General features: G+C 42.5%; 1 protein-coding gene across 1 annotated transcript in view; it reads left to right on the plus strand.

Moving 5' to 3' along the window:
• LOC144103838 (uncharacterized) overlaps positions 1 to 7,812 on the plus strand; it is a 29,166-nt gene extending 21,354 nt beyond the window's left edge. The window contains exon 3 of the mRNA XM_077636537.1: positions 3,381 to 7,812. The gene's annotated coding sequence lies outside the window, so the exon portion shown is untranslated. The remainder of the gene's footprint in view (positions 1 to 3,380) is intronic.
• The last annotated feature ends 587 nt before the right edge of the window (positions 7,813 to 8,399 follow it).

Consider the following 8,399-nt stretch of genomic DNA (forward strand, 5'->3'; position numbering starts at 1 on the left):
ACACACCGTGAAAGGGAAGAAAGAAAAATAGGAAAAAAGAATCTCATGACATCCTTATGGCAAAAAATTTGAAAGGAACGCCTTTTCTGCATTATACAAAATGACCGAAGTATCGCTGACATTCTGACACCGCTCTTTGAATATAGTATGCCTCTGTCATTTCACGAGTTGTTTTTAACCTGCTTCTGGCCAGGATCCTCACTCCCGAAAACATCGGTGTGCAATCCTTGCAAGTTGCGCAGTGCTCGACAAGGTTAGCACCTTCCCTATTACTTAGGTCTCTTGCGTGCTCCCTGATCCTGTCGTTGACGCAGCGCCCAGTTTGCCCAATGTAGGACCTGCCACATGTCAAGGGGATTTCGTACACAACGCCTGTGGCTCATTCCGCAAAGCGGTTCCCATGCCTCTTTTTACAGCCAGGTTTTTTGGTTTCACAAGCGATGCGTCAGGCCAACTGGCCAAGCTTCCGAGGGGCTGAAAAAACCAACGGCACATTGTGCCGGTTTGCCACCTTTTTGAGGCCATGGGATAATTTGTACACGTAGGGCATCACTTCAGGCCTTACTTTAGTCTGTGGAGAGGCTATTGCCTCCTTGCGAGTTCGGGGCTTCAACTTCTTCAAGAGCGCTTCAGCAACAGCGACAACAACCGACCCAGGGAAACCGGCGGCCTCAAGCCTAGCCAATTGATTCTCAAAACTATCTTGCATATCATGCACACAAGATTTTTGGAGTGCAGACTCTAAGCAGGGTTTAGGGATCCTTCTCTTCACAATTTTTGAATGGTATCAACTATAAGGCAATAGCTCTTTTTGTGCTCTGGGCGAGTACGACCAGCAAATGTGCTTATTCATGAACCTAATTCTTACATCCAAGAACTGCAAGCTGTCTTCAACCGGGAGCCCGTACGTGAAAGTGAACCCCCTGCCATGCTTTTCGAAGTTATGCAGTACATTCATAAGTGTATCCTCATCATTGAGAACGGCACAATGTTTGTTTAAAACTATTAAAAAGTCCACGTAACAAAACACTTTTCGAACACAGTTAATCTTAGATTGCTTAAAATGATCGCTCAAATGGCGATCAATGGACGCTAAAAAGGTATCATAAAACCGGGGCAACACGTGACCTAATGCATATCCCCTTCTTTGCAGATAAAACTCCTTGTCAAAGACGATAAAATTACTACACAAATAAAATTCTGAAAGTGCTAAAAAGTTTTATACACTCAAGCCTGATGCATTTAGAACTGAACGGGTCCGTTATCATCAATACATTCCTTGACAGCAGCAAACAGTTCTTGATGCGGAACGGAATAAAAAAAGGTCGTCAACATTAACCAAAAAGGAATATCTTATATCCTGGTTGTCATTTAGGAACTGAACTACATCCATAGAGCTCCTCGCCAAAAAAGGGTCATTTATCTTGAGGTAATTCAACAGCCTTTGAAGGAATCTGCTGACATTATTTTGCCATGTTCCGCTTTCACTTACAATTGTGCGAAGTGGGGCGTCAGGTTTATGGGTTTTCACACTAAAAAAACACCTGTAACCCACCACTTTGACTATTTGTGATAGCTTTAGCAAGCAGCAGTTGCTCTAAACGCTTACAAAAATCTGCGAATTTGCCTTTAATCTGAGTGTCACAGTTTTTCCTTGCTACGAATTTTTTTTTTTCACTGCTTGCAAAGCTTTTCCGTTAAACATGGCTCTAGGCATGTCAACAAAACCAGTGACTTTCTCCTCCTGCAAAAGACAGAGCTAATTATCCGTAAAAAAGTTCACGATACGAGCCAAACATTTTTTAGCCTTGTCTTGTCTCTTAAGTTTAACGTTCTTTGCCAGGCAATCTAAGGCATCCAAAAGGCAACGTCTCTGATTTTCCTGACCTGCCTTCTCTGCTATGCGACGGTTTAGGCCCACAAGCTCATAAGAGGGCACACAAGGTTCCAGACCGAATTCTGGACCCTTGTCAAGCAAGCTGGAGATGTTGGCAGGGACAGGAGCCCCACCCATCACTACAAGTCCACCGTTGCTCCGCTCTTGTTTCTTAGGCTTCCTCGAGCTCGCAACAATCCATTTCAAGTTCTTGTTCCACCAATCTTCTGGCAGTCTTGCAGCTTCGCTTCTGAGGCGACGAAACTGTCTTGAAGCAATCCATTGCGGGTAGCGCGCAAAACATGTCGCGCGTAGCCAGTCTGTGTATAACCTTACTTGTCTCCACAGTTCAGACCTTAAGAGTTTGCAAACGCGTGTCACATGTCCCCACGACTGCGGAACAGCACCAAACAAGGCACTCACTTCTGCGGGCGTCACACTCTTCTTTATGCAATTGCCAGGAACCTAGCATGGTACGGCGCTCTGGTCTGAGAGTATCCAAGCTATGTGTGCGTCTCTGAATAAACAGTTGCCAGTCAGCGCTGTGTTCATCATTCTTCTCTTCCTGCATCCTTTCTTTGGCTGTGTGTCGTTGCAGAGAAAGAATATGAGCTTCAGTCGATAAAGGAAGAATTTGCAGCCATGCAAGATAGTGTATGTATATGTACGATCGAAGCAGCACGTACGATCGAGTGCAGCAAGATAATGTAAAGTTCCAGCAGCGGATACACAAGAAAAACTAAGGACTAAAATTATTAGGAATGTGATTATATGAACTCACACTCGGCACTTCAGGTGCACGCCGAAAGGATAACGTGTGCATCATAATAAGCCGCTGCTCGAAAATGCAGCCGTGAAATAGAAATTAAGGCTAATGGATCACACTAAACAGTTCATGTGTAAAAGCACTGGTGAGACCGAAGTGGCTGCAGGATTTCTGAAGAAATGTGATGCATAACAGAGTGCAGTTGCAGGCTCAAGCGCATCCTCGAAGACAGTTATCTATATGACAAGTGTGGGAATAAGCTTACACCTAGAACTCAGATGCGTCGCAGGGAGGAGAATGTGATACTGCTATGGAAATAAGTTCGCGAATGGAGCTGCCAACAAAAAAAAAAACAGCAAAAGGTTTGAAGTCTAGTTTAGACCCAGCTGTCCTTAACTCGCAAGATGCCTGTTCGGTGCAAGATAACTGTCGTGTGTATGAACGCCTTAGAACCGTCAGGCGCTGATAGGTTAGGCGGCTGACTACAAGTGCTTTTTAAAATGATCAATATGGAAGTATAGTCGTCACACTTATTTAGTAAGCCTATTAGTTGTCAAAGCAGCCTCTCTGATGTAATATCAATAAACTATTTTGTAAATATAAATTTTTTCAACTAAAAAGAAAGAAAATATTCAATACTGTCTCTAGCACCTTATAAAAAAGTCACTTTTTATAAACGAAAAGGAAACTGTGGATTCCCAGGATCTGGTCCTTACCTACGTTCTGTTCTTCTTGCAGGTGCGTCGAAACAATTCTACCTTTACAGAAGAGACAGCCATCCCGTGCTCGTTTTCTACTGCTCCAAGGCACCACAGGTGTTCACCGTCTGAAGGCATCACTTCGGCTTCGAAGTATTTATGCCGCGTTCCTTGCTGGATGCGAACATCTTGCTACCACGTGGATTCCAACATGTCTGGTAGCCGATTGTTTGTGGTTATTTTTCCCACTTGCATATTTTCAGACGAATACTTTTACCCGCCTGGTTTTTACTTCAGACGATTTTGTGTTTAAAATCGCTGCCATGGCCTCCGTCAACTAGATTTGGGCGCCAGTTTTGAAGTAAAACTTGAGTTAGCTGTTCGATTTCATTAAACAAATCCCTGGCGACTGCAGGAATAAATTGCCCGATTTGTTTGCTGAGCGATTTGACTGGTTCGTCGTTTTTGCCGTGAATGATCACATTCAATAAGCGTAGAAAATGAGAAAGTGCTTCTAAAATGTTCGTGTGCCCGCACTGAGCTTGTTTCAGCACGTACAGTGTATACGTGTCAAATCATCACGCATGGAACAAATTTCCGCCCCTAAGTTCTTACGAAGGACGCAAGGGCGCAGCAAAAAATGTTCGGCTGTTTCTTTTTGGGAAATTTAACGAATGCAATAGGACATCATGAAGTGCAGTTCCAGAAATAAATCAGGCGGCTCACCTCTGTTTCGAACGTAGCAAAAGAAAAAATTGGCAGTGGTTTAGTTTTGGTTAAACCTGGAGTGACGCGATAGCTACAACTCGCCGAGTGGAACTTGCTCAGTTGAATTGCAAAGTCAGTCTCTCGCCGCTCCGTTTCGCTGGTTGTCCCATTTGACACGGCGCAGGTGCACAGCTGTTGCGTCTCGGTTTCCCCGGCGCGCCGCACCGCCGGCAGCAGCAGCTGCTCCGCACCACGTGGCTGGTCACGTGCCACCGCCCCGCTGAAGGCTCGAAATGCTACCGTAATGTAGGAACCGCTGCTATATGTTCGTTTAATGGTCTTTGCAATCAAAGAATCATTCCGACGCACCTCTTCAGTCCGAAACAGAGCCGAAGTGCGCCAACATATTCCTGGCACGAATATAACCCACTGGAAGAATAAATGGGAAATAGCAATGAAATGAAGCTTTAGAATAGAAGTCTGAAGCAAAGATACTCTCATTTCTAGTTTTGCAAGTAAGTGCCAGCGGCTCCCATTGCTATAAAGTCTGCCTTGCACTGCCATTTTCTTAGATGCCGTGACAGAATGGCGCAACAGTAATAGAGTTTAAAACGAACACTTGCTTCTTTACTTCGCTAAAGGAATACGGTGATCGTAGAGGCATATGACGTGTATATACGAATCGCTTATTTACAGATTTGCTCTATTTTTGCGCTAATCAGTATTTTAATGTTCGTTATTTATGCAATCGGATGGGCAATGTTTTTTATTGAAAGTGTGTACAAATCAACAAAGATCTCTGAGGCATTAGCGAAGGAAAGTTCATACACATGTATTGGTTACTGAGCAGATCTCTGTAGCCTCTGTTTGTAAACCGTATTTGATGCAAACATGACAGCCGTCTTCTAGATGATGGCCTGAAGATGTGGACATTCATTTTCTGGCTTTCGTGTTTAACAAAGCTGTAGGTTTGTTGTTATTCGCAGCATTCGTTGCAAGCCGCCAGGCCATGCCTTCGGAGGCTGCATTTGTATCGGCTCAGAACGTACTGTCCAGTGTTGAACTTTTCCACGCTGTGCCTCCAAGCTGTGAAAACTCAATTTGTATAGCTATATTCTGAAATTTTAGAATCTATATGAGAATACTCGTGAGAACTATTTTTGTAAACATAGCACACTATGAGCGTTATTACTTGCCAAAGTATTTTTGTTTGTTTGTACTTATATACTGGTGGAAGGCAGTTATATGTGGTGTTATTTGCATACAGGCGTTCACTTTGTATGTATATCACGTGTTAAGAGTATCACGCCTGTATTGTTTCTTGTTTCATTCATACTGTGAACATTGCATGGTGCATTATAAAGCTGATGTGGTCGCATGAGTGCGGTGATTGAATCTGTTCAAATCCTGTAATTGTGCGTGGGTTTGTTATAAGAGGCTAAACCGGGATATTGCACTTTTTATTTTAAAATGGCTGTGGAACATGGGATCCCAGCTTATATCACAGTATTTCTGTACATGTTTTATTTTTCTCAGAATAGCTTTTGTGTATGCGTTCTTGGTACCTTTAGTGATATTCTTGTTTCATATGCTGTTAAACCATTCATTGCTTACTTAAGTTCCAAGTGGTGCGATATATTACTTTTATTGTCATTAGCAGGCTGGGATCGTATTTTTACAATGCTTTTTTTTCCCCTTTGTGCCAGTGATTCACAAGCTTCACATATTTCACAATCAATATACTTAATGTCATTTACACAATTAAAGGACAACTGAAGTGGCTTTAGAATTCGTTGAGTTTAAAGGAGTCGAATGTGTGAAACTTGTAGGCAATCGTGCGAAGCCTTTTTTGTGCTGTGACTTGAAATTGTCACGTAAGCGCCGAATAAATCCGCATTGGCATTCAGGCTGCTCTGCAGTGCTTAGCGACGGGCAGAGACCTCAATGGTGGCGTCATGTAGGACGGCCCTACGTTTGCAGCGAAGAAACTGTTGTTTAAAGGAGGAAAACCAACGTCACCCAAGGGGAAGCCCACGAAGCAATGTTTGGCGGCATCGGAAGACGCATGGAAGGTTGCAAGCGACGGCAGCGGTCATCTGAAATTTTGGCAACTATGACGTCATCACAATTTTCCCCGCACTTCGATACCGCAGTGAGAAGAAATCGTCGTGGTTTATTTGGCGATTACGTCACTATTTTAAATGCTAGGGCAAGACTACTTGGCACAGTTTACCCAAAAAGTTTCATTCATTCGGACTGTGCAATAACCTCGAACTTTCAGAACACATTTCAGCTTCCGTTTAATGGTCACGTTTCTAAACTGAGATGTGTGCTGTTTTTATATTCTCTCAAGCTTCATAGCTTTCCAGAGAAACCGCGATAATATCAACAGAAGTAGTGCACATGAAGTTTAAAATTATTCAATTTCCTCTCCTTCAAACGAATTTTGAAGACCTTCAGCTATAGGTAGATTTTAACTAAGCATTTGCAGCAGTCAGTAGTGAGAAAAAAAGTTTAGAACTCACGCAATCAAATCATTTACAAGATTTATGTAGCATGCCCTAAATCAGCAGGACTACAATCATTGCCCCTATGCAAGCGCTAGATAATTGTTTTGGTTTTGTTATAATGAAACGCTTCGGAACATTATCTGCATTAGAATATTATCGGCTGTGAACGGCAAAAAGTTGCGGCATAATGTAGTAGAGGACATCAGCGTTCTGCTTCTCGAGCATTTGCTCAAGCCACAGAAGGCAGTGCTAAAACTAATCAGTTTGGGTTCCTAGAAGCATATGTCTTTTTTGTTTTGTTTCATTTTTCGCCGTGTATGGGGTGCCCCTTCATGACACCCTGAACATCAAACTCAGCATAAGCAGTGACCTGCTTCCTGTCAATCAATTCGGGCTATGCCAATTTATCTGCTCCTGTTGTCCTGAAATTGTTGCAATGCTCGTTTTCACTAGTATTTTCGCATACGATGCGAAGTGGTACTCGTTCCGCAAGAATTTAGAGTTTTAAATCTTTCTATGCCTGTTTGGGGAAAGTGCCTGTCTATTAATTAATCATGAGGCACTTAGCGACATATTTATCGCAAGTACAGCTCTTGTCTGTACGTGTAAACGATCTAACGCTGAAACATTTCCCAATCAGTCATCTTGGTAGCACGTGCTTTTATATAGTTTTGTAGATACATTTTTTCATTCATAATACTTTCATACCCTGTGGTTCTTCAATCATGGAAACTTGGAAAAAAAATTTATGGTGACTCGAGTGCTTACATGTCACATCGTAGTGTTTCAGTGTCCCACAGTTCCTCCTAGAGAGAGTGTGATTGGACTAATTATTGGCGTTTCTAGCTGCAAAATTAATTATTGGGTTTCATCACGAAATAATCTTTTTGCAAAACGGTGAGCAGGCATCTGAATGGGTTAATTACACTCTATCAGGATGCGTGTCTTAAACATCTTCATAATGCCATGTAATAAGTGATTAATTTGAAATGTGATACGGAAAGCATCAGTATTTTATGCAATATCATTCTAGAAGCATTTTAAACTTCTTGTACCCATTGTACCTTGTGGAGAAGATATTATCTGTGGTTTTATTCATTTTTTGGTTATGCGCAGTTTTGATGTATCAAGGTTTTCCGGTGACCATTTGCGTTGCATAATTTTAACTTCGGCCCTAAGAAATGTACGTTCATGTTTACAACGGTGCTGAGCTCATCCTACGGTCATGCAAATAAAGGTTTCATTAACACATATTAATCAGTTCTTTCTCAGTTTCTGCAGTTTTGCGGCATCTCATGCAAATGAGACGCTGCGCCTATTCAGTCAAAGGTGAGAAATATGCGATCATATCATTCAGTTTCATACTACCGGGCAACTGTTGATGGCTTGTTTGTCGCTTCTGAGGCATTTTTGGGGTAGGAAACCACATTATCTTGGACTCCTATCATGACCAGATAATTTTGATCACTTCTCAGAATTCTAACCTCATCAGCTGGAAGTGAATAGACACTTTGGCCTGCGAGAGCTTGTCATTATGCCTTGTGCGGTATATTATCCATGCAGAACCACCTGCCTCGTCAAGTTGCTCGTGTAGGCCTTAAGATGGCGGCTTGATAGGCGACAGGCTGGTAAAATCAGTGAAATATCAAGTTCAGCATGATGAAATTTGGGAACAAGTCACAACGTAAGGATGCAACGCCTCATTTCGAGGTTAGTAGGGTTAACCTGGGGTATAAGTGTGGTGACACTGGAGCAATAGAAGTACGAAAAAACTAGAAATGACACTTAATCTCCGCCTTAAGGGTGGGGCGCGATACTGTAAAGGGTTAATTGCCATATAT

This window comes from Amblyomma americanum, chromosome 9 (assembly GCF_052857255.1).
Source record: "Amblyomma americanum isolate KBUSLIRL-KWMA chromosome 9, ASM5285725v1, whole genome shotgun sequence".
In the NCBI taxonomy this organism is placed as follows: domain Eukaryota; kingdom Metazoa; phylum Arthropoda; class Arachnida; order Ixodida; family Ixodidae; genus Amblyomma; species Amblyomma americanum.